This window comes from Coregonus clupeaformis, chromosome 27 (assembly GCF_020615455.1).
Source record: "Coregonus clupeaformis isolate EN_2021a chromosome 27, ASM2061545v1, whole genome shotgun sequence".
NCBI lineage: Eukaryota > Metazoa > Chordata > Actinopteri > Salmoniformes > Salmonidae > Coregonus > Coregonus clupeaformis.
Window position 1 is genome coordinate 16,161,984 of NC_059218.1, and position 26,462 is coordinate 16,188,445.

General features: G+C 44.9%; 1 protein-coding gene across 6 annotated transcripts in view; it reads left to right on the forward strand.

Moving 5' to 3' along the window:
• Positions 1-26,462, forward strand: part of LOC121541558 (LHFPL tetraspan subfamily member 2a protein) — a 73,010-nt gene that overhangs the window by 17,928 nt on the left and 28,620 nt on the right. For 2 of the 6 annotated variants that reach the window (XM_041850641.2, XM_041850645.2), the window contains exons 1-2: positions 7,287-7,456; positions 8,061-8,139. The gene's annotated coding sequence lies outside the window, so the exon portion shown is untranslated. Of the gene's footprint in view, positions 1-6,815; positions 6,938-7,286; positions 7,457-8,060; positions 8,140-24,823; positions 24,891-26,462 lie in introns of those variants that run through there. The other 4 variants (XM_041850644.2, XM_041850646.2, XM_041850643.2 and 1 more) reach the window with 3 other exon arrangements.

Below are 26,462 nucleotides of genomic sequence, written 5' to 3' on the forward strand. Positions count from 1 at the left end.
GACATATTATATAGGAAATCTCAAATTACACCTTTATTCCCCATACTATGTTATAGTGCACTACTTTTGAACAGTTCACTGTACATGGAATAGGGTGTCATTTGAGACGCAGCCACAGACTTCTATGCACCACTATCAGGAGAGAAACAGTAAGATTTGACTGAGCTTGTAGTAACTGTGTGACTTGGTAACTGGGTTGTAATAGTGGAGAAAAGCCCCTAGGCCAGGGTAATTTACTGTAACCTGTGTATTCAGCTCTGTTATTGGAAAATACTCTGAAAGAATCTAGAATCTACACTGTTCGGGTTCAGCTGAGTCTAATGATGTCTCAAATGGCACATGCACGCACACTCGCACACACTCGCACACATACACACAATGGAAACCTAGAAGGCCTTCAGAGTGGACGTGTGAAGTGTATGTGTACACCCTGCCAAACCCACCCTGAGTTGCTGAAGGGCATAACTGTATCAGCCCACCTTAAACATTACAGTATGATGATCAGAACATGACGTCTCACTCTAATTGGCATACGGTACGTAGGGTATAGGTGGTGCCAGTAGGGTTGTTGAAGGACTGATGAGATTCGGCTAGGGAAACTGACTGACCTGACTTTGCTTCAGTAAATCTGAGTTTAAGGGGTGAATTGCACTTTCCTTTCAAACTGACAATGGTAGAGTGGGTTTTCTAGTAGCCCAGGGCCCAGGCAGGTGTCAAGTGTTTTGAGAAGTCCTGAGTGCTCTCTGAGGGCAATCTATTGATAACCCAAAGGGGTGGAGATATCCAACTGGTAAGCCTATTAGGCTGTTCACTCATCTGATTGGCTGAGAGCTGTTGTTGGTCCGATGTTATCACAAGAGCAGCTGGATCCAGTAACGGGTAATAAGGCTCTCAGACCCCCCAAACAAACAGTCCCCCCATAGTGTCAGATGTCAGTCATCTTTCTGGGAATGTCTACCTCCCCTCTACCTCTCATCCTCTCAGAAAGCCCATAGATAACATTACTGCCTCACCATCACAATAGCAGACCTATCCCATCAGATAGACCACACAACAAACATTCTGGAGTTGTTCGTCTGTTGTTGGGCACAGGAGCTGGACAAAAAATAACTATAGAAACAGTTATTTATGGATCGTTCCTTTTCCTCAGGAAGCTGAGATTATGATATACTGTAGCCAATGAGACGTTTATTGCAGGACATTGATTATTGAACTGGACATTAAGTAGAGTGCTCCTACTTTAAGTTGGTCATTTTGTAGCTGATGGCTGAGTACGGTGTTCTCTTAAATCCGACATTAGGCGGAGGTTATTGAACCAGCCATTAACAGAGTTAATAGTTTTCTCCACTTAAGGTGGTGTGTTCTTCATAGTAGGCTACTCACATTCAGAGTGGAGGAAGCTATTAGTACAGCTATTCATCCTCCTGTTTCATCACTAATCCGAAAAAGCAAACAGAAACACTGTCTTAGTGAAGATATACACTGAGTGTACAAAACATTAAGAACGCCTTCCTAATATTAAGTTGCACCCCCTCCTTTTGCCTTCAGAACAGCCTCAATTCATCGGGGCATGGACTCCACAGGGTGTCAAAAGCGTTCCACATGGATGCTGTTCCATGATGACTCCAATGATTCTCACAGTTGTGTCAAGTTGGCTGGATGTCCTTTGGGTAGTGGACCATTATTGATACACACGGGAAACTGTTGAGCGTGAAAAACCCAACAGCGTTGCAGTTCTTGACACAAAATGGTGCACCTGGCACCTACTACCATACCCCATTCAAAGGCACTTAATTATTTTGTCTTGCCCATTCACCCTCTGAATGACACACATACACAATACATGTCTCAATTGCCTCAAGGCTTACAAATTATTATTTTACCTGTCTCCTCCCCTTAATCTACACTGATTGAAGTGGATTTAACAAGTGACATCAGTAAGGGATCATAGCTTTCCCCTGGATTCACCTGGTCAGTCTATGTCATGGAAAGAGCAGGTTCTTAATGTTTTGTACACTCAGTGTAAATCTCCCTGGAGTTTCTATGTCTTTTTTTCTCTATACACCTGGAACTAAGGTGTATGAACAACCTAAAACTGCAGAGAAACCCTTGAAACAACCCCAATGATTCCTCCATCTAATCTACTCCTCCTCCCTCCCACAGTAAAGCTATGTGCTGTAAATCAGTTGGCTCCAAATCCATACCACTGTGTGCCTCTTGAGAACACACACAGTCATTCCACAAACGTAACGTTATGACTATAACTACTGTTCCCTGAAGGAGGGAAACAAGGTATAACAACCTATGACGCCTGACAAGGCCAATGAAAACTGCTCCTCGCTGGAAGCCCTGCCTTAGGTGATAAGCGTGAGGCTCGGATTCATTACTTCAATTTAATACCCCTCTTCACCGAGCCCAGGAACGAGTGGGGCTAAATAGGTGTTGTACCTTGTTTCTCTCCTTGAGGGAACAGTAGTTATAGTCATAACGTTACTTTCCCTTTCAATCAGTCGACTTTGGTACAACATACTATGGGGAAATATGATCATGCCCCAGGCCGATCCCAATGGATACTAAATGAAAACGGCCCATGGCAGACCACCCAGACCTGACCCCGCCAGATGAGGCAGTCTGGGTATCGCGCACACGGCACACTGCCTAGTGACTTTCTGCTGTCCCAGCTGTAAGCACCCTGTGGGCTACACTGGGAGCAGTGACATCCACGCAATACAATCTCACAAAAGGGTGTGATGATGCCCAACTCGCCGCAGCACAAATACCTTCTATAGTCAACCCTTTAAACAACAGCCAAGATGCTGCCAGACCCCTGGTAGAGAGGGCGTGTACACCGCTAGGTAACCCTTGCCCCTTGCTGCTACAGTGAGGGAAAAAAGTATTTGATCCCCTGCTGATTTTGTACGTTTGCCCACTGACAAAGAAATGATCAGTCTATAATTTTAATGGTAGGTTTATTTGAACAGTGAGAGACAGAATAACAAAAAAATCCTGAAAAACGCATGTCAAATTTTATAAATTGATTTGCATTTTAATGAGGGAAATAAGTATTTGACCCCCTCTCAATCATAAAGATTTCTGGCTCCCAGGTGTCTTTTATACAGGTAACGAGCTGAGATTAGGAGCACACTCTTAAAGGGAGTGCTCCTAATCTCAGTTTGTTACCTGTATAAAAGACACCTGTCCACAGAAGCAATCAATCAATCAGATTCCAAACTCTCCACCATGACCAAGACCAAAGAGCTCTCCAAGGATGTCAGGGACAAGATTGTAGACCTACACAAGGCTGGAATGGGCTACAAGACCATCACCAAGCAGCTTGGTGAGAAGGTGACAACAGTTGGTGCGATTATTCACAAATGGAAGAAACACAAAAGAACTGTCAATCTCCCTCGGCCTGGGGCTCCATGCAAGATCTCACCTCGTGGAGTTGCAATGATCATGAGAACAGTGAGGAATCAGCCCAGAACTACACAGGAGGATCTTGTCAATGATCTCAAGGCAGCTGGGACCATAGTCACCAAGAAAACAATTGGTAATACACTACGCCGTGAAGGACTGAAATCCTGCAGCGCCCGCAAGGTCCCCCTGCTCAAGAAAGCACATATACATGCCCGTCTGAAGTTTGCCAATGAACATCTGAATGATTCAGAGGAGAACTGGGTGAAAGTGTTGTCAGATGAGACCAAAATCGAGCTCTTTGGCATCAACTCAACTCGCCGTGTTTGGAGGAGGAGGAATGCTGCCTATGACCCCAAGAACACCATCCCCACCGTCAAACATGGAGGTGGAAACATTATGCTTTGGGGGTGTTTTTCTGCTAAGGGGACAGGACAACTTCACCGCATCAAAGGGACGGTGGACGGGGCCATGTACCGTCAAATCTTGGGTAAGAACCTCCTTCCCTCAGCCAGGGCATTGAAAATGGGTAGTGGATGGGTATTCCAGCATGACAATGACCCAAAACACACGGCCAAGGCAACAAAGGAGTGGCTCAAGAAGAAGCACATAAAAGGTCCTGGAGTGGCCTAGCCAGTCTCCAGACCTTAATCCCATAGAACATTTGTGGAGGGAGCTGAAGGTTCGAGTTGCCAAACGTCAGCCTCGAAACCTTAATGACTTGGAGAAGATCTGCAAAGATGAGTGGGACAAAATCCCCCCTGAGATGTGTGCAAACCTGGTGGCCAACTACAAGAAACGTCTGACCTCTGATTGCCAACAAGGGTTTTGCCACCAAGTACTAAGTCATGTTTTGCAGAGGGGTCAAATACTTATTTCCCTCATTAAAATGCAAATCAATTCATAACATTTTTGACATGCGTTTTTCTGGATTTTGTTGTTGTTATTCTGTCTCTCACTGTTCAAATAATCCTACCATTGAAATTATAGACTGATCATTTCTTTGTCAGTGGGCAAACATACAAAATCAGCAGGGGATCAAATACTTTTTCAAATACTTTTTTCCCCTTCACAATCCAGTGGGAGAGACGCTGCTTAGGGAGCGCCCTGCCGCGAGCTGGATTAGCAAAACAGACAAAAAGCTGGTCACATAACCGGATATCCCGGGTCCGTTCAATGTATCTGCGTAAAGCTTGCACAAGACACAGGGCATGTGTCTTCAGAAGCAAAAGGAGGAGGCGAAAAGGGAAATGATCAAAAGCTAAGGACCCGTAGGACATAGCCATGTAGACTTTTAACGTGGAGAATGCCCACCCCTGCTCGAAAAGCTCCTGTAGGAACATAAGGATATCCCTCACAGAGCACTGAAAAGGAACAAGTCCTTTATCTTGGCACCAGAGCTCAAACGCTTGCCACTTAAGTCCTTTGCAGACTGTACGTCGGATTCAGTCTTTTATGATTACCACGTCACACTGTACGATGTTACCAAACACTGCGCGTTCTCATGATGCGTAAAGATCTACATCGGCCCTGCCAAAAATGTCCCATACCTGGGAGAGGAACCCAGGGGTGTAGCCTCCACTCCTGAGAGAGAGGGTACCACCTGGATAAAATATCTACACCCGAGTTGAGTCAACCGGGGACATGTGTCACCCAAACCGAGAGCATGTGTGCACTGCTCCCCAGGAATAGGGAGCGAGCCAACCTTAGGAGGGAGAGAGAAAGAGTCTCTCTCCGTCTGTTGATGCACGCCACCACTGACATATTGTCGGTTCTGACCAGCACAAGCCGGCCCGACAAAAGCAGGGGGAAGCACCAGATACACCGTTAGGACCTCCGGGTAATTGACATGCAGTGCACTCCGCACCAGTGTCCATACCCCCCGAATTGAATTGCCTTCGTACAGCGCACCCCACCCTCAGGGGGATGCGTCTGTCGTGATCACCTTGCAGGATACAACTCAGCCCATGGGAGCCCCCTGACAATAGCAGAGGGTCCCACCACTGGGCCATGGCCAGTAGTCCTGATATGGACACCCAAAGCGACCAGCTTAATCTGCGAGATGCGTTGAGGCTAGCACTCAGTGCTGGAAGGGCCGCATCAACAATAGCCCCACGGGAACGACTTCCATCACAGAAGCCATCATCCCCAGTAGGTGTAGGCACTGTCGAAAACACACTGTGTGACCCAGACAAAATTTGGCTAAGCAGAGCTGGACACCCTCCGTGGGGATAGAAAAGCGCAATATGCAAGCTCTAGACCGAGAAACGGAATGCGCTGAGATGGAGTCAGACAGCTCTTTTTCTGATTTCTTATGAAGCCTAGAGACTGAATACAGGACAGTAGCATGGATGTGTGTAACACACTGCTTGCCCCCTTGACTCCGCCGCCACCGGCCAATTGGCTGTAATAGCCGGTGGCTCGTGAGCATTCTGACTTTGTAAACTCTGAGGGGTTTGCTGAGCTCACGTAGGTCTAGAATGGGATGCAAAGTGCTGTCCCTTTTCGAAACCAGGAAATACCGACTGTACTAGCCATCCTGGTCGGAACAGACAGTGAGCCTCCCATGAAGTGCCATCTGAAGGGGCGGGACACCACCTTGTGGACTGGGAGAGATTGGTTCTTCTTCCATTTCCACCACTCTTGACAACCGTGTGTCTGAACGTGGAGAAGTTACACTTTTCATCGAGCTCACATGCGGGCGACACAACACGTAAAGCCCGGCCCATTTTGGGTACCAGGGTTCTGGCGATCAGTGACGTACCCCGATTGGTAGTCCCACCTGGGGGTACTGTTGTCACAACGAGCCTTACTTGGTTTAGGCAGTCAGATGCATTCTGGTAACCGGCTGGCACCCAGCGCTGGACCACCCATTTAAAAAATAGACCCAGGGGGGGAAAAAACGTTATTGCTGGATCGAATCCCCGAGCTGACAAGGTAAAAGAAATTGGTTGTTCTTCCCCTGAGCAAGGCAAGTTAACCCACTGTTCCCCGGGAACCATGGATGTTGATTAAGGCAGCCCTCCGCACCTCTCTGATTCGGAGGGGTTGGGTTAAATGCGGAAGACGCATTTCAGTTGAACGCATTCAGTTGTACAACTGACTAGGTATCCCCTTTCCCTAACCTGTATTACTAGACACCTGATAGGGACTAGTGAGCTACAGGCAGGAATCAGCAATGAGCCACCTATGGGGGAGGAGTGCCCCCTTGTGGACAGAGAGCGAATCGCCCAATTTATTATTCCCACAACACAGTTTGCGCTTCCCTGAGACTGTATAGCCTGCATGAAGCCTGGCCCCCTTATGGGCACAGACGGCTCCGGCAAGTACCCTGTTTTCCCTAACAAAACGTGGGGGTGCTGTTGTTATTTTTTTCGTCACAGCAATGTTTTTGTGGAGCGGCGCGGCTGCTCCGGGGCTACTTCCTCATCGGAGGAGCATGCAACCCCCGCTCTCTCTACCCCCTCCAACTCCCAGGAATTGAAAATAGGAATGGGGTTTCCATAGAGCTGGGGGAACACTTGTAAGCTTCATTCACCGAAAGTTATGCATACTAGACGACGTTAGCCAGGGGGCCCTTTAGTCTAAGCTAGGCCAGCTAGCCTCTTTGACTACAGCAGCGTCCATCGCAGCACTTGTTAGCTAGCCTGGTCTCGAAAGTCTACGTAGGACCTGATTACCGAGGTGATACCATGTCCCTTCTGGGAAGAGAGGCAAGCAGTGCTTAACCAAAGCAGACACAGGCGGTGGCGATACCCACAAAACCTGGTTGCCCTCTCTCTTCCAGTAGCCTCCCTAGTGGAGCAGCGGTCTAAGGAGTCCTATAGGGCGATGCACAATTGGCCCAGCGTCGTCCAGGTTAGGGGAAGGCTTGGCCTGGGTAGGCCGTCATTGTAAATAAGAATTTGTTCTTAATTGACTTGCCTGGTTAAATAAAGGTGAAAAACATGAGCCGGGAGACATTCGACCTGACCAACGTCCCAAACCATCTCTGTGTCCCGGGTTGGACGATACTCTTCACATAGCACATATCGTCCAGGGGGTGAGTAATGTAAGACAGTCTCGTGTTCCAATAGTTTGTTTTAGTAGCGTGAATCGCTCCTGTTCACAAGGTGAAGAGCGGAATAATAAAATGAATTAATTTGAACCTCACGCTTATCACCTGTGGAAGGCGGGGCTTCCAGCGAAGCGCGGTTTTCATTGGCCTTGTCAGGCGTGGTGTAGATCCTTCAACCGAAATTGTAGTATGTTGTACAGAAGTTGACTGACTGAAAGGGAACTTCCCTTGTATAACGTTACGCTAATGTTTCCAGCATAACCTATATTATGCAATCTTTCTGCAGTTTAGGCTAAATGAGGGATGCAGACGTATATTTTATTAAAGGGTACGCTCTGTTGAACAGTTTCCCTATCTCTCCAGGTGACATGGCTCTCTCTCTAAACCTCCTCCTCAGACTCCTCAGGTTGGGTGGAAAATGAAATAGCATCACATTTTGTCGGGGAGCCAAAACTGACGGAGCTCCTGACTGGTTAACCAGTGGTCTCTCTAGAGATGCTGTGGTTTCATAATATAAGCAGTTGGTGTGTGCACAAGCGTGAGAGTGTGTGTGTCACTCTATAATGCATAATCTCTGCTGCCTCTACAGGTTCTGAAGAGAAGACTATTGCATAACGAGGTCTGAAGTGAACCTGTCTCTGACTTGTCCTCAAGACTCCACACAAAAGGTTAGTATATTCTGTATACACAGCATGGTCTGAAATATGCAGAACAGTAGATCTGAAATTATTCTGAGTCCGATTCTGATTCCAGTATAGATGTATTGACCTCATGGAAAACCTCATTCTGAAACTTAAAGGGATACTTCGGGATTTTGGCAATGAGGCCCTTAATCTACTTCCACAGAGTCAGATGAACTCGTGGATACCATTTTTATGTATCTGTGTTCAGTTTGAAGGAATTTGCTAACTAGCGTTAGGGTTCGTTTCCCACCTCTAACTTCCTTCATACTAGACGCAGATACATAAAAATGGTATCCACCAGTTCATAATTGTCAAAATCCCGAACTATCTCTTTAACATGCATAACTTGCATAACCTGCCACGTGCTGCTTTTCCCATTTTATTTTTAACAAATCAGATTAGGATAACTAATAATACCTGCTGCATCATCATTATAATAATTATAATAATAATAATACCCAACTGTGTAGCTAAACTTGTCCACTCAAACAAACAGAGCCATGGTTTCCTGTCTTTGTTGCTATTGTACTGGGTTCCTGGCACCTGTCCTGACCTGATTGAACGACAGCCTTGTCCCCAAGGTCCTATTGTCCAACTGTAAGCATGTGTCAGCTGATTTGAACCCAGGTTGTCTGAGTGCCACAAGACTGTGTTAGCCCTCTGAGCTAAAACCTATAGGCATTAACTTGGGGTCTTCAGGTTTCAGACAAGATTCATCTTCATGTGATACATATGCTAGGGGATCATAACCCCAGTTCTCAGGCCAAAACATACTGTAGCCTAATGCACTCCAGCCCTTGGGGTAGTATTTTTACTGTACTAATATTGTAGTTCTCTGTGTTTTAGTGAATGACAGTATACTGTAACGATAGCTGGTTGCACCACTATAGCCCCTATAGACCCAAAGATAATGACACCTCCAAACCCCAACAACATCCAGTGTTTCCCCTAGGATTTGTTTCAGCATCAGTGGCAAAGTTAGTGGCCTTGGTTTTACCGCTGAGACAAAATGTTGCTGTTTTAAAGCAAATTTCCTGCAATTCTACACATTTTGCCTTGGGCCATTGCTAACATTTTACAGTTTTAAAGCTAGTTTACTGCAATTCTACACATTTGCCATGGGGCTGAGAGAAAAATTGTAAATTCAAAATAAATTTCCTTCAACTCTACAATATTATCCATGGGGCTGAGAGAATTTTTAGTTTTAAAGCTAATTTCATGCAATTATACACATTTTGCCATGGCTTATGCGTTTTTCTTATGCTATCTGAGTGATTCAAACATTATAATAAAATCAATGGGGGCCCCATGCCATGCCATATTTTGAATTTCATATTCTCCCTGGCTGTCTAGTTTTTATTTTGGTGATTGTTAGTTCTCAAGGGTGATCTTATTAAATATATTGCTCCATTATCTTTTCTACATACAGTATATACACAAAAGTATGTGGACACACCTTCAAATTAGTGGATTCAGCTATTTCAGCCACACCCGTTGCTGACAGGTGTATAAAATCGAACACACAGCCATGCAATCTCCATAGACAAACATTGCCAGTAGAATGGCCTTACTGAAGAGCTCAGTGACTTTCAACATGGCACCGTCAAGGATGCCACCTTTCCAACAAGCCAGTTCGTCAAATTTCTGCCCTGCTAGAGCTGCCCCGTTCAACTGTAAGTGCTGTTATTGTGAAGTAGAAACGTCTAGGAGCAACAACGGCTCAGCTGCGAAGTGATTGGCCACAAAAGCTCACAGAACAGGACCGCCGAATGCTGAAGCACGCAACGCGTAAAAATCGTCTGTCCTCAGTTGCAACACTCACTACTGAGTTCCAAACTGCCTCTGGAAGCAACGTCAGCACAATAACTGTTTGTCGGGAGCTTCATGAAATGGGTTTGCATGGCCGAGCAGCCGCACTCAAGCCTAAGATCACCATGTGCAATGCCAATTGTCGGCTGGAGTGGTGTAAAGCTCGCCGCCATTGGAATCTGTAGCAGTGGAAACACGTTCTCTGGAATTATGAATCATGTTTCACCATCTGGCAGTCCGACGGATTAATCTGGGTTTGGCGGATGCCAGGAGAACACTACCTACCCGAATGCATAGTGCCAACTGTAAAGTTTGGTGGAGGAGGAATAATGGTCTGGGGCTGTTTTTCATGGTTTGTGCTAGGCCCCTTAGTTCCAGTGAAGGGAAATCTTAACACTACAGCATACAATGACATTCTAGACGATTCTGTGCTTCCAACTTTGTGGCAGCAGTTATGGGGAAGGCCCTTTCCTGTTTCAGCATGACAATGCCCCCATGCACAAAGCGAGGTCCATACAGAAATGGTTTGTCGAAGGCCTCCCGAGTGGCACAGCGGTCTAAGGCACTGCATCGCGGTCTAAGGCGTCACTACAGACCCGGGTTCGATCCCAGGCTGTGTCACAGCCGGCCGTGACCGGGAGACCCATGAGGCGGCGCACAATTGGCCCAGCGTCGTCCGGGTTAGGGGAGGGATGTCCTTGTCCCATCACGCTCTAGCGACTCCTTGTGGCTGGCCGGGCACCTGCAAGCTGACTTCGGTAGGCAGTTGTACAGCGTTTCGTCCGACACATTGGTGTGGCTGGCTTCCGGGTTAAGCGAGCAGTGTGTCAAGAAGCAGTATGGGAGTTGCAGCGATGGGACAAGACTGTAACTACCAATTGAATATCACGAAATTGGGGAGAAAAAGGGGTAAAAGTACAAAAAAATTGTTTGTCGAGATCGGTGTGGAAGAACTTGACTGGCCTGCACATAGCCCTACCCTCAACCCCATCGAACACCTTTGGGATTAATTGGAACGCCGACTGTGAGCAAGGCCTAATAACCCAACATCAGTGCCCGACCTCACTAATGCTCTTGTGGCTGAATGTAAGCAAGTCCCCGCAGCAATGTTCCAACATCTAGTGGAAAGCCTTCCCAGAAGAGTGGAGGCTGTTATAGCAGCAAAGGAGGGACCAACTCCATATTAATGCCCATGAATTTGGAATGAGATGTTCGACGAGCAGGTGTCTACATACTGTTGGTCATGTCGTGTACTTTATATCTGGTTTTAGTCGTTTAAGTTTACACTGAAAACATTTAACCGTCCCAACATTTTTGGGGGCTGTGCACCGCTGCTAAATGTATATAGGGGAAACACTGACATCCTCCTAACCTCTCATCCTCTCACCAAGTTCACGGGCTGTATTCATTATCTCCCCCCCTGACACAGAGGATCAGTCCAGTCTATTTATTATGTGGAACCGGCAGGAATGGGGGAGACAACGTTTTTCCCAATATGTAGGGAAAACAATGGTGTGAGTGATACTGCTCTGGCCTGCCTGGCTGGGACCACCTGGGAAGGTCATCTCAACGAGGAAAGCCCCTGAAACAATAAACACAATAATCACCGCTGACTGTCACCGGCCTGGACAGAGAGAATAGAGAGGATAGGATAAGGGGGTGTCAGGGGTTCAGTTCCTGTTATCTGGAACCTGTTTTGGTACTCACTTCCTGTCTCTCTGTGTACAGGATCAAGCACACAGCCTGTAGATCTGAGGAATGTTATCGCTCAGGTTCAAAAGGTGATCTTTGTAGTTTTAGTTATTAGCTATGAGATTGTTAGCGATGACATCGAATTGCGTGGTGTGTGTGTGTGTGTGTGTGTGTGTGTGTGTGTATTAGTCTGTAACACTGTTCTCTTTGTCTTCTGTTGAAAACCATGTCACATCTAATTTACCCCCGAAACCAGCCAATACCTACACGTCTACGTCTCACTTTCTCACCTTGTCTTTCTCTCCTCAGTTTCCTCTTTTCTTTCTACCTCTCTACTCATCTTTCTCCAGCTCCACCCCCCTCCTCCCCCACACACTCTCTTAAAGGCCCAGTGCAGTCAAAAACGTGATTGTCCTATGTTTTTATACAGTGAGGGAAAAAAGTATTTGATCCCCTGCTGATTTTGTACGTTTGCCCACTGACAGAGAAATTATCAGTCTATAATTTTAATGGTAGGTTTATTTGAACAGTGAGAGACAGAATAACAACAAAAATAATCCAGAAAAACGCATGTCAAAAATGTTATAAATTGATTTGCATTTTAATGAGGGAAATAAGTATTTGACCCCTCTGCAAAACATTACTTAGTACTTGGTGGCAAAACCCTTGTTGGCAATCACAGAGGTCAGACGTTTCTTGTAGTTGGCCACCAGGTTTGCACACATCTCAGGAGGGATTTTGTCCCACTCCTCTTTGCAGATCTTCTCCAAGTCATTAAGGTTTCGAGCATGACGTTTGGCAACTCAAACCTTCAGCTCCCTCCACAGATTTTCTATGGGATTAAGGTCTGGAGACTGGCTAGGCCACTCCAGGACCTTAATGTGCTTCTTCTTGAGCCACTCCTTTGTTGCCTTGGCCGTGTGTTTTGGGTCATTGTCATGCTGGAATACCCACCCACTACCCATTTTCAATGCCCTGGCTGAGGGAAGGAGGTTCTCACCCAAGATTTGACGGTACATGGCCCCGTCCATCGTCCCTTTGATGCAGTGAAGTTGTTCTGTCCCCTTAGCAGAAAAACACCCCCAAAGCATAATGTTTCCACCTCCATGTTTGACGGTGGGGATGGTGTTCTTGGGGGTCATAGGCATCATTCCTCCTCCTCCAAACACGGCGAGTTGAGTTGATGCCAAAGAGCTCGATTTTGGTCTCATCTGACCACAACACTTTCACCCAGTTCTCCTCTGAATCATTCAGATGTCCATAGGCAAACTTCAGACGGTCCTGTATATGTGCTTTCTTGAGCAGGGGGACCTTGCGGGCGCTGCAGGATTTCAGTCCTTCACGGCGTAGTGTGTTACCAATTGTTTTCTTGGTGACTATGGTCCCAGCTGCCTTGAGATCATTGACAAGATCCTCCCGTGTAGTTCTGGGCTGATTCCTCACCGTTCTCATGATCATTGCAACTCCACGAGGTGAGATCTTGCATGGAGCCCCAGGCGAATGGAGATTGACAGTTCTTTTGTGTTTCTTCCATTTGCGAATAATCGCACCAACTGTTGTCACCTCCTCACCAAGCTGCTTGGCGATGGTCTTGTAGCCCATTCCAGCCTTGTGTAGGTCTACAATCTTGTCCCTGACATCCTTGGAGAGCTCTTTGGTCTTGGACATGGTGGAGAGTTTGGAATCTGATTGATTGATTGCTTCTGTGGACAGGTGTCTTTTATACAGGTAACAAGCTGAGATTAGGAGCACTCCCTTTAAGAGTGTGCTCCTAATCTCAGCTCGTTACCTGTATAAAAGACACCTGGGAGCCAGAAATCTTTATGATTGAGAGGGGGTCAAATACTTATTTCCCTCATTAAAATGCAAATCAATTCATAACATTTTTGACATGCGTTTTTCTGGAATATTTTGTTGTTATTCTGTCTCTCACTGTTCAAATAAACCTACCATTAAAATTATAGACTGATCATTTCTTTGTCAGTGGGCAAATGTACAAAATCAGCAGGGGATCAAATACTTTTTTTCCCTCACTGTATATTTTCCCACACTATGGAGTTGGAATAATACTGTGAAATGGTGAAAATTATGATAATGCCCTTTTAGTGTAAGAGCTGTTTGAAAAGACCACCTGAAATGTCAGCCTGTTTTGGTGGGATGGAGTTGGAATTTTGGCCTGCCTGGTGGCGGTAAATTAGTTAATAGACCAATAAGAAAGAGAATTCCAAACCTCTCTGCCGACAACAGCTAGTTTTCAGTTTCCCCCTCCGCACTCAGACCACTCCCAGACAGTCCTAGCTACATTTCTGCTTGAGAAATTGCTCTACAGCTAAGAAGCAATTTTTGTTTCTTTAGGACCGTTTTAATTGAAAACAATCTCAGTAAGGTACTTAATTATTACCCAGAAATGATTTGTTTTGAGATATAAAAAAGAACAGTCTGCATTGGACCTTTTAATGTGTTTAGCTGCGAGCAGGTACCGGTATAAATATCACTTGATGCCCTTGTTATTATAGGATGGCTGAGATTCTGAGCCAGTGTACAACTACCCCATACCTCTGAGGACCAGGGAGTGCTTACTGTTTTTGATTGGAGCATAGTATCAGGTTTTCCTGGGAGGGCCTAGCTAACACACACACACAGTCCCAGGTCTGCCCTGAGGGTCGTTGATCTAAAGCATCCAGCCAGGTTTCCAGCTAGCAGGAGGTCTATAGTGGTCTGTACTGGGGAGCTCAGTGGGAGGGTCGGTTACCCTCTGGTCAGTTAGTTTGGATTAAACTGCTGTCACCCCCTGGTCAGGACACAACCCCTCCAGAACAATACTAATATAGGCTGACTCCCTGTTAGGAAAACAGAAGCATTCACAGAGGGTTTGACTGAGGATTGGGAGTGTAAGGACTTTCCTTTACCCCTTTCCATTCTGGGGTCATGTGAAGGGTTAGGAAGGGCTGGAAATGGTTAAGTATAATGGGACCAGTGTTAAGGCCTAAAGAGCCTGTTGGTCAGTGGGAAATGGGGTTTTAAGACCTTACTGAAAAGCTGTGTTTTTCTTGTCAGTCTGTTTTTGAATGGTTATCTGATTTCTCCTGGTCTATGATAGAGCTGCTGTATACTGCTGAGGATATTATCTGGGTTTGTTTGGTTGCGTTTCTTTTTTAGTGTGTTTGTGTGTGAGTCTGCGTGCGTGCATGCGTGTGTGTGTCCTTCAATCCTCTCCAATGAGCCATGACATCACAGCAGTGTAGTCTAACTGCTCAGAAATCACAAACAGTAGGAGGAACTGGGGAAAAACTTCCTTTTGTGGTGAGACTAAAACAGCAGACAGAGATCTTTCCACAAGATGGCTGTCCAAAACAACCCTCCGCCACTCCCCTGGTGTGGCCTGGCGGTCAGTCGTCCTCTGGGGGCGTTGCTGGTTGGCCACCCACTAAGACAACGCCAGACTATGTCAGATGGTCTTTTTTTTCCAACACCCTCTTAACCTCAGAGGCGCTGGGCTCCACAGGCTGGGGGTGTTACGGTCAATATAGGGCCCTATAAAATCTGTTTTATTTTTTGCCTGATTCCGTTTATCTTTCCCCCCAAATTCTGTTTTCTCCATTTAGTTTTCCCCAATTTTTTCAGGTTTTCACTCTCAAAACCATATTTTCTTTAATAGAAAAACAACTACATTGGATCTTGTAAGTCCACAACAATGCTTAAACCACATCAGGAGACCACTTTTGAGGTCTGGGATTTTTTTGTAGAAATTTAGATTTTTGGGTGCCCACCTAGCAAGAGGCTGTTGTTAAGCAGTATTTTTGTAGCACACGTGGAGTTTGCAAAACAAATACCCATTGGATTGATGCAAATAATCATGATATCATTCTGCCTGGTAAGCATAGGCTACTTTGTAGTTAACATTTAATTGAGAAGGTTTTTTTCCATCTATCAGAAGACTTTTAATTAGCATCATGCTAACAGCTACACAAAGTGGTAGATGTGCGCACTGCACATACACAGACGGGGAATTCTCGTTGCCTCTTCAGAAATGGGCAGGAAATACTAATCACTCATGCATTCTTGTATTATGATAAACTTAGGTAAATTATTTCATTTTTAATACATTTAGTTGATTCCCTACTAACTAAGTTCAATACATTTTTGAATATTGTTTAGAATATTAATGTCTGGATTGCATGATTCCGCCACCTTCTCCGCATCGCAGATTTGATAGGGCCCTATCAATATGAGAAGACGCACACAAACCCGGACCCCCCTCCAAGTCTCTTTCCTGTAATAGGCTTGAGTATTGAGGCCAATACCCCCACCCTCACAAAATTCAAAAACATATACATACAGTGGGGGAAAAAAGTATTTAGTCAGCCACCAATTGTGCAAGTTCTCCCACTTAAAAAGATGAGAGAGGCCTGTAATTTCCATCATAGGTACACGTCAACTATGACAGACAAATTGAGAAAAAAAATCCAGAAAATTCATGAATTTATTTGCAAATTATGGTGGAAAATAAGTATTTGGTCACCTACAAACAAGCAAGATTTCTGGCTCTCACAGACCTGTAACTTCTTCTTTAAGAGGCTCCTCTGTCCTCCACTCATTACCTGTATTAATGGCACCTGTTTGAACTTGTTATCAGTATAAAAGACACCTGTCCACAACCTCAAACAGTCACACTCCAAACTCCACTATGGCCAAGACCAAAGAGCTGTCAAAGGACACCAGAAACAAAATTGTAGACCTGCACCAGGCTGGGAAGACTGAATCTGCAATAGGTAAGCAGCTTGGTTTGAAGAAATCAACTGTGGGAGCAATTATTAGGAAATGGAAGACATACAAGACCACTGATAATCTCCCTCGATCTGGGGCTCCACTCAAGATCTCACCCCGTGGGGTCAAATTGATCACAAGAACGGTGAGCAAAAATCCCAGAACCACACGGGGGGACCTAGTGAATGACCTGCAGAGAGCTGGGACCAAAGTAACGAAGCCTACCATCAGTAACACACTACGCCGCCAGGGACTCAAATCCTGCAGTGCAAGACGTGTCCCCCTGCTTAAGCCAGTACATGTCCAGGCCCGTCTGAAGTTTGCTAGAGTGCATTTGGATGATCCAGAAGAGGATTGGGAGAATGTCATATGGTCAGATGAAACCAAAATAGAACTTTTTTGGTAAAAACTCAACTCGTCGTGTTTGGAGGACAAAGAATGCTGAGTTGCATCCAAAGAACACCATACCTACTGTGAAGCATGGGGGTGGAAACATCATGCTTTGGGGCTGTTTTTCTGCAAAGGGACCAGGACGACTGATCCGTGTAAAGGAAAGAATGAATGGGGCCATGTATCGTGAGATTTTGAGTGAAAACCTCCTTCCATCAGCAAGGGCATTGAAGATGAAACGTGGCTGGGTCTTTCAGCATGACAATGATCCCAAACACACCGCCCGGGCAACGAAGGAGTGGCTTCGTAAGAAGCATTTCAAGGTCCTGGAGTGGCCTAGCCAGTCTCAAGATCTCAACCCCATAGAAAATCTTTGGAGGGAGTTGAAAGTCCGTGTTGCCCAGCGACAGCCCCAAAACATCACTGCTCTAGAGGAGATCTGCATGGAGGAATGGGCCAAAATACCAGCAACAGTGTGTGAAAACCTTGTGAAGACTTACAGAAAACGTTTGACCTGTGTCATTGCCAACAAAGGGTATATAACAAAGTATTGAGAAACTTTTGTTATTGACCAAATACTTATTTTCCACCATAATTTGCAAATAAATTCATTAAAAATCCTACAATGTGATTTTCTGGAATTGTTTTCCTCATTTTGTCTGTCATAGTTGACGTGTACCTATGATGAAAATTACAGGCCTCTCTCATCTTTTTAAGTGGGAGAACTTGCACAATTGGTGGCTGACTAAATACTTTTTTCCCCCACTGTACATACGAGGGAGGAAAGAGGGGAAGGAAGAGAAAAGGAAAGTTGTTGAGATCTCTGTAATGGGTGGATCCAACCGCTGCCCCTCAGCTGAGAAAACACCTGGGAGAGGTGAGCTCCCCCTCTATCTCTTTCTCTATCTCCTTCTCTTTTGTCTCTTTTCCACACTCTGAAACAGCTAAGAGACACCCTCGCCTTCAACACAGCAGTGTGTTTACACCTCCTCAGTCCCAAGTACATTCAAAGATACAGTATACAGCCATGATATTCTTTACATTTTATTCATTTTAGCAGACGCTCTTATCCAGAGCGACTTACAGTTAGTGCATACATTTTTATTAAATGTTTCATACTATCTGCTCCTAACACTACTAGACATTCACAACAGGGTTGTTCCATGTCATTTCAGCAAGCCATGACACCCACCATCTCAGATTGTCCTGTAATCGTTTCCATAGTTAGAAACAGATAAGATTAGCATTCTTGCAACATTATTTTGTTGAAATATAATTTGATCTTTGAGAAATTAAGCTAATTGATTGCACCCAAATTGGGATTTTTAAAAAATATTCATATAATATTCAATAAATATAGTACCTAACATCTGATTTGGACCAAACAATTTTCTAACAATGAGTAAGGCATAAGAAATCCCCCCCAAAAAAAATTAACACCCAAAACAGCAACATCTAGTGGTCAGAACCTGCTAATATCAGGATGTAGGATGGTACATAAACCCAACAACTTCAATGACACATTTCTCTGAACAGGGGAAAAACAAACATCACCAAATTCACTGGGAATACATTACAGAGGATGAAGAAACAATACTCAGAGCCGCAGCTCCATAGTACTTGCCAGTTGGGGTGGGAATTGTGTGGGTGGTTTTTGCCCATTCCCTTGGATTCCTCATGTCTAACTCATTTTTAGAAAAAAGTTTGGTCCAAATCGGATGTTAGGTACTATATTTATTAAATATTATATGAATTAAAATGGACAATTTGGATGCAATCAATTAGCTTAATTTCTCAGAGATCAAATTATATTTCAACAAAATAATGTTGGAGGATTACACATTTTATCTGTTTCTAACAACAGAAACGATGTCGAAATCCTTTTTTGTGCTTTTTGAGGTGGAACGACCCTACACTCAGCCCAGAGACTAACTAACTTAGGTGCTGATGGAGTTGCTGACTGCTGAAATTTGTAGTGCTTTAGCTTGTCTTGTCAGTCCAATAGCATTTAATTACACACAGGAATGAAGAAAAGAGACCTAAGAGGTGCCAAATGGATGGACGGATGGACAGATGGATGGTTTATTTTTCAGGGGAAGTTTGTTCTGTCATTCCGATGGCTTTTCAACGCTGTCGTGATGTAAAGTAGGAATGTCTAGAAGTAAGGGGGTCAGTCAGGCAAGCTTTATGACGGTGTGTGTGTGCATATTACTCCTCCATCTGTGTGTGGACTCAGATATGCAGGCGTGGAATGGCCAGATGGCTCTCTGCTCTCTTCCCAGAGTACGATCCAAGTGTGTGTGTGGGTGGGTGAGTGGGTCGGTGTACGTGTGCTGGTCGAGGTCTGGTTTCATGTGAAAGCACAGCAGATGTATGATAGCGAGGATTCCAGTGTACAGCATATTCTGCTACTTTGGGCCCCAATAGTCCTCAATGGCTAACATCCAGGACAGTATACTGTACTGTAGTGTTTGTTTCTCAAACCTCTCATTGGGGACCCTTAGTCGTAGCCCTGAACTAGCTCACCTGATTGACCTAGTCAAATGCTGCGTTCATAACCAAGTGGGAAGGTGGAAATGACCAGTTGTGATGTCATAAATAATGGCCAATAAGCTTCGTCAACAATAAACAAAAAATACAGCTATCATGCTTGTAAAGAAATTATAGTATTCAAAAACCATATTAATAGATTGCTTCAAATAATGTTTTGTTGTACCATTTAACTGCCAAAAATGAGGCCATTTCCTTAGTAGGTGACGTCAGAGGTCAGCATGTGAGAGAAGTCGAAGCTCAGGGATGATAGACGAGTTTCCCACTAGTAATTACGAGTTGGATGGGTGGATTCTTCTCAGTTGTAGGTGGTAAATACCACCTTGCCACTTGGTTATGAATGCAACAAAAGGCTTGATGATTAGTTGACAAGTTGAATCAGGTGTGCTAGCTCTGGAATAGATCAAATACATAGAAGGGCTGGGGGTCCCCGAGGAGAGGTTTGAGAACCACTGCTGTACTGTACTGTACTGTACTGTACTGTATTGTATTGTATTGTATAGGCTGACTCTATAAGTGTTGGAGATATCACCACTGGTCCAGACCACAGTGTGGTGCCCCCCCCAGGAGTAACAGTATAACAGAATAGTCTCAGAGCAGAGTGGGCTGTCATTAGTATGATTTTCCCTGACTGGAAACTATAGACTCATCAGAATCTCAGTGAGCTGTCTTTCCATCTTCTTTCCGTCTTCTTTCCGTTTGTCTGTCCATCATCAGGATTTTATGAGGGGACTCTGGATAACCTCACTACGCTGGCTGGAGACTGGGGTGATGTAGAACACATACACACACACACACACGGCACTGATCTAAAACACACATGGACGTGTATAAACTGCATGGAGTCATATTATGTGAAGCACGTCCAGAGATCTGGTGATCGGCTCCTAAGTCAAGACAAAATGGACTCTAAAGTGCGTTCCATCTCAATAGTATATTGTGGTCCCTCCTCGCCTCCTCCTTCATCCCAAAAGTCTGAATTGGCTGCTTTCGTTCTTTGTTTATGTAGGCATTCACTATATTGCTTGCACAATAGCAGTTTTTTATCTGTACCTTGATTCCAGGGAGCAAAGTCAGCAAACTAAATTGATGTGGTCAGCCTGTTGTCAACAAACCTGTTTTCTCTTTTTTTCTTTCTCTTCCCTAAGAGCTCGTCCCTCTCTTCTACTCTGTTTAGATCTATGATCTACTATTGATTGATCTGTGTCAAGGAAGACAAACGACCCACCGTCTGTGGCTTAGTGTGGGCGCGTGTACAGCGAGTCTGTGCACTGAGCTCCATGCTAGCGCAGAGGGGATGCTGTGTGTGTGTTTCTATGTTCACGGCTGAGGGTATTTCTGTCTGTGCTGTCTCCTCTGATCCTTCCAGTCTTTGATGTGAAGCCCGGCTCAGTGTCGGAGACCCACATTCTGCTAAGAGGAATCACCCTTAGAGCACCCAGTGGCCCTGCCATACACACTCCATCTGTAAAATGATACACGTGTCAGATGTGTGTGTGTCTGTCTGTCTGTCAGTCAGGCTCAGCTCACCCCAACCAAATCACACCCGGCCAGCTTTCCACGCAAGTGGCAGCTACAGAAAGCTATAGGGTTGTCGGTACAGCAACATTTTGATGGGCATTTTAATGGCAGCAAGCTAAAAACGAAACAAGCGGAGGAGGAATTTGAAGAGGCTTTTAGAATGATCTCTTTTCTGCTGAGAACATCATTAAAACCAGATCAGCATTGGTGTGCTACTATAGACTGAGACCACAATGTATGGCCTTAAACAGACCATTAACCTCTCTCTAACACACACACACACACACACACACACCGGCAGTAGATAGATAGATAGAGTTCTGTCTGTAGCATTTATAGACCCAGGGTCACAGAGGAGTCTTTATATTGGGCTGAAGATGAAAGCAGATGGATTATAGTAGCAGACATTGTGAACTGTTCTGCGGCTCTGCTAAGTGGATCGATGCATGGTTTCTCTAACCCTTCTCCACTCCTTTCACAAAGAACCGCTTATGCATCTGTTTTTCCATGTGATAGGTCTAAAAGTTTTAGGTGGATTAGAAGAACCACTGGCATAACCCCATCCTTATGAAGGATGCCCCTCTAAAACTGGCCAATAGGAAAGGCTTTGTTCATGTGTGTGTATATCAGGCTGTCTTCCTGTTTAGCCTATGTACTTCCTGTGTTCATATGGAACTCATTTCTTCCACTGTGACAGAGAACAGAGCAGCTAGACAGCTTCTACTGTGTGTGATTGGAAGGCTTTTGCTGTGATGTCCACCCATTGGAACATCAGGCTGGCTGAAAAGGGAGTCGCCAACACCAACACACAACTTAGTCAGTCCATCCTTCAGTCCGGCCACCTGTCTGTCAGTCTGTCTGTCCGTCCGTCCGAGTTATATTACTGAAGGTCATTAGGTGATGTAACAGGGCTGGGAGCGTCGAAGGCCGCATATTGCTTATTAGCGGCAGCAGTCTGGCTAGCAGTCTGCACATGTATGTGTGTGAGAGAGGGAGCAGGCAGGACACACACCACAGAGGGAGGCCCTGTGCGGCTAGCTGCAGAGTTTGTTGTTTTAACCCAGATTCTGGGCTGAGGTATGGTCACCATGTGGACTAGAGGTCATCCCGGGTCCAAGAAGTTGGACCAGTTCCGAAATCGATCCATGGCTTTACCACCCGACTCGCAATATGCATAAATTATTTATTTGTAAATAGAGACCCGTTCCGAATGGACCCGAGGACAGTCAGACCCATTCTGAAAAGGACCGTGGAAAACAGACCCGTTCAGATCTGAGAGTAGAAATAGGGAGAGAAAGAAACCTCCAACTGGGCGCTGCCAGTGTCATCAATAAACAAGCCATATTGGCCAAATGATCCACAGTTACATGTCTTTAAAAACGGCCAATAACAAATTACAAGAAAACTATTTGTTGTGTTTCAATGTGTAGCATATTCAAAACTGTACTGTTTTTTACTTTCCTAAAGCAATAATTGTCTAGCTCACGTTTTAGCTGTCAGAGATTTGAGCACTAAATGCAAGTTTAGGCCTAGCCCTGGAGAGACCGAGAGAAAGATGGAGATATGCCGGTGCCATGTTCCCGTCATTGACATGGATTTCTTTATACTTGTCAGATAGGCTACAACTGCTATACAGATATTGGAATATACACTACACGGGAAGGCTTTCCACTAGATGTTGGAACATTGCTGCGGGGACTTGCTTCCATTCAGCCACAAGAGCATTAGTGAGGTCGGGCACTGACATTCATCCCAAAGGTGTTCGATGGAGTTGAGGTCATGGCTCTGTGCAGGCCAGTCAAGTTCTTCCACACCGATCTCGACAAACCATTTCTGTATAGACCTTGCTTTGTACACGGGGGCATTGTCATGCTGAAACAGGAAAGGTCCTTCCCCAAACTGTTGCCACAAAGTTGGAAGAACAGAATCGTCTAGAATGTCATTGTATGCTATAGAGTTAAGATTTCCCTTCACTGGAAGGGGCCTAGACCGAACCATGAAAAACAGTCCCAGACCATTATTGATCCTCCACCAAACCTTACAGTTGGCACTATGCATTCAGGCAGGTAGCGTTCTCCTGGCGGCCGCCAAACCCAGATTTGTCTGTCGGACTGCCAGATGGTGAAGTGTGATTCATCATTCCAGAGAACGCATTTCCACTTCTCCAGAGTCCAATGGCGGCGAGCTTTACAGCACTCCAGCCGACGCTTGGCATTGCGCATGGTGATCTTAGGCTTGTGTGCAGCTGCTCGGCCATGGAAACCCATTTCATGAAGCTCCTGACGAACAGTTATTGTGCTGACGTTGCTTCCAGAGGCAGTTTGGAACTCGGTAGTGAGTGTTTCAAACGAGGACAGACGATTTTTACGCGCTTCAGCACTCAGCGGTCCCGTTCTGTGAGCTTGTGTGGCCTACCACTTCGCGGCTGAGCCGTTGTTGCTCCTAGACGTTTCCACTTCACAATAACATCACTTACAGTTGACCGGGGTAGCTCTAGCAGGGCAGAAATTTGACTAACTGACTTGTTGGAAAGGTGGCATCCTATGACGGTGCCACGTTGAAAGTCACTGAGCTCTTCAGTATGGGCCATTCTACTTCCAATGTTTGTCTATGGAGATTGTATGGCTGTGTACTCGATTTTACACACCTGCCAGCAACAGGTGTGGCTGAAATAAATGAATCCACTAATTTGAAGGGGTGTCCAGATACTTTTGTCCATGTAGTGTATATTGTTTGATTAAAGGAGTAATTCTGGTAGGCGTAAAACATTATTCAGTTGGAGTGCCGGTGCGCACTGCCTTCATAGGCCTGAAGCAGCTATGCCTAATTATAGCCATACCAAACCAAACCTTCACAAAAGTTGCTTAACTTTATTAGGGTTATATCAAAAGTAAGTAAAGTAATTGTTTATAGGGAAAATACGAACAGGTTATTATATTGCGGCATTAAAAGTTTAGCCTCGTGCCCTCTTATTGGTTTTTCTTTTCATGGTTTGAGTGAAAGTAGCATAGTAGGCCTACCGGTAATAACATTATATTGCGGCAAACACAACATTACAGCTGGAACTTAATTTGCCCAACGAAAATAGCTTAACAGAATGAAATCTTCAAAAAAGTTTTGAACAGCCTTATATTGCAGCTATTACCAACAAAGGTATTTGCCTACCCAACAAATGACAGCAATAGGATAATGCTATTTATTTTACAACAGGCTTATAATAATAATAATAATTATAAATGACTAAACAGTTGAAAATAAATAAATGAAAGGTAGAAAATTGCATCAAACCTGAATAGCGAGTTGCACACAGTCCATTTGGCCGCGCCAAAACTTATCCCAGAGGACATTCCCCTTGTCAGCTATTTTTCACTATGCTCTTTCTCCTCTAACTTTCATTTTACTTCAATGAAAAATAACTCTTATCTTCGCAATCAACAGTAGCCCAGGCCAAGGCTCCTTTCACTCTCTCTCTCTCTCTCTCCTCAGCAGCAGGCGCATGTGTGGTGAGCAGCTGGAACCAGTTGCAGCTGGATATAAGCTATACGTTTTATTGAGTTGCAATTGGCTGCCACAGATAACAAGCTTGCGCAGTTCTCATCACACAAACAGTAAATTAACAGAGGACAGGTCCAATCCGGTCCATTCGGTAAATACATTTTAATTGCACATACCTGAGTCCCGTAGCAATTGTATCAGACCGGACACAGATCCGAGACAAAAGTCAGAATTTAGGACCAGGACCCGCTCAGGTGCCGGGTTGGATCTGGGAATTTAGGCTCTGTTGGACCCGTGAAGACCTTTAATGTGGACCCTCTCAGGGGTGTGGCCCCGGCATCTGTCTGACCAATCAGTGCTGGCTGTGAGTCCAGGGGGTGGGGTTATGGGAGGAGTTACTGACTGGGGTCTCAGTGATAGTTATCGGCTAGGTGTGTGTGTAGACCAGCAGTAGAACCACCAGTACACATCTACAGCAGAGCAGCACTGAAGGAGGAGAATATGCCAAACAGGTTGGATGATTTTGTTTTTCTAATCTTCTGTTTGGTTTTGTGTCAGTTGTTCAAATTTTTGTGTCAGTTGTTCTCGCATGAGAGTATATAAAAATATTACTAGTTGTAATGTTTAGCTTAGCTTAGCCAATGAGAGCGCTCCACACTCTACCTCGTAGTGTTTAGAAGACAGTTTCAAGTGTTATTTTTCCTGATTGGCAATGCTTCCCAGGTCTAACAAAGGGGGTGCCTAATGCTATAGGATGTAAATATTATGTTCCTCTTCTGAATTGTAATGTAACTGTAGTGTTGAACAGGTTAAACAGTAGCCCTGGGAAAGGTTGGCACTCTCACTATGGAAATGTTGAGCACTACAGACATTTGTCACAAAACACTGACGCTACTACCATTGTTAAGAGTCATATTATACTTTATTACCAGAGGACAAGGTTGTGTGTGGATGTGTGTGTATGTGCTTGCATGCGTGTATGTGCATACATCTGTGTGTGTCCTCTGATCTTGTGTTTACTCCAGAGGTGAAGAGGGTCTCTTCCTCATTCTGACTCACACTGATGACTCCAAGTTGTTTTTCAGTTGGTCTGTAGTAGGCCATGGGAATGTTATACTGTTATAGTGTAATGGTTTATGTGTTTGAAGAGGCAACATGTGTTTCAGAAGTTGCTTTACAATAGCAGCTGAAAGTGGTTTTCAGGACGGGAGTTGAGAGTGAAGACTTTGACATGTTGCAAAAAGCATAAACTAGCCAAAGTTGCAATGCCAAAGACCCTGCTGTGGTCCTTGAAAAACAGATAGTTACAAGCCTAACCCCAAATCCTAACCTTAACCATTAGGTGGATCTGAAGAAATCTGATCCTCTATCAATGTCTATAAACTTACATACTGTTGTTCCCCTGCCTGCCATGAGTGAATGGATGGATGACGTTATTTGGGTCTTCCTAATGATAACCTGATGTGCAGATCTAACTGTATAGTCATTCCTCCATAACCTCAGCATGTGTATGTATGAGTGTTTGAACTACAGTTCTCCCCAGGGAGTGGGAGAGAGAAGAGGAATGGAGAGAGACAGGGAGGAAGGGAGGGAGAGGGAGAGTGATTGAGAGACCCCCATGCACCATCCACCACCCAGAATTAACCACCTCGTCGTCCGGGAGACACTTACCGTAGACATGGCATTACCATAGATACACAGATAGTTTCCTGTCAATGGTAGTGTGCTGAGGGACTCCCTGCTGTTGAGACTGTGTATCACTGTGACATATTTGTGTCCTCTGTAGTGCAGATGAAGTGTAGCGGGGGTGGTATTGCGTACACACACGCACCCATACACACACAGACGCACCCAAGGGTTTGTAAGTTTAGGGTCACTGGTTTTAAGTCTAGGGTCACTGGTTCAGTGCAGCTGGCAGGGGGGCTTATTAGGTATCATTGTGTGTGTTAATGCTGAGCGATTAACCGTAATGTCTGTTATTTTTCGTTTTTTAAACAACTAAATGACCGAAGTCAGTGAAATTATTTAAATTGTAATTTTGTTCTGTTTTTTTCTGTGAGCTCAATGCGCACACTACGCAGTTT